Consider the following 871-nt stretch of genomic DNA (forward strand, 5'->3'; position numbering starts at 1 on the left):
GTGTTAGCTGTGTACCACACTATGCACTTAATGTTTTTCCCAGACACAAAGGGCCTCTTTTTCTACATCAATGTGTATTTTTGATGAAGTCGCAGGGAAATATCACAGAAGATGACCATTGCCGATTGCCTATCCAATAACCATTCTCCACTCATTATTAATGGAACCCCCATTTTACTAAGGGTAACATCAGACTCTGTTAAAATGGCTCACTTCTACAGACTTCCCTGCCTCTATGGGGTTGGTCATATGGCACAAAGCTGGCTAATGTAAGAACAGCAGTCTTTTGGTGAAGGCTTCCTGAAAAGTTATGTTTATTGTTGAAAAAATACAAGCTTGTGCTTACTTTGGCAGTATTTATACTAAAGTTGAAACGATACAGAAATTAGCATGTCTCTTGCACAAGGATGACCTGCATATCTCTGAAGCACTCAATATTTTTGCATAGTTCCCAGAGGTCACTTGACATTTGCTGGTTAATACCAGGAAAACTACATGAGTCAAAGCACAGCATATGGCATCCAATGTTGAAATTGTGATTTTTCCCTACAAGGAGAGAGGGGGAAGGAGAGAGGGAGGACGTGTGACAAGCTCAGCTCACTCATTATTTGCCCTTTATTCATTCTTCTTCTGGCCTGGAATCCAGTTGTGATGTCAAATAGGGCAGCAGCTATCTTATCAGCATGAAGATTATAGTCTCACACTAAGGATGGCACAGTGGAGAGAGAACAACTGCTTAGAGGCTGAGTCCCTGATAACATTCTAGAGCCTCCATACCAACCTAAACTTGCCTATTTCTGGATTTGTGATGATTTATGAAAAATAAACTAGTTAAGCTGCTCTTATATTATTGTTGTTGTTACATAAAGCT

General features: G+C 40.1%; 1 pseudogene; it reads left to right on the plus strand.

Moving 5' to 3' along the window:
* The first annotated feature begins 342 nt into the window (after positions 1–342).
* Positions 343–442, plus strand: LOC121480854 (annotated as a pseudogene).
* Positions 443–871: the final 429 nt, after the last annotated feature.

The sequence above is a fragment of the Vulpes lagopus genome, chromosome 22 (assembly GCF_018345385.1).
Source record: "Vulpes lagopus strain Blue_001 chromosome 22, ASM1834538v1, whole genome shotgun sequence".
Lineage (NCBI taxonomy): Eukaryota > Metazoa > Chordata > Mammalia > Carnivora > Canidae > Vulpes > Vulpes lagopus.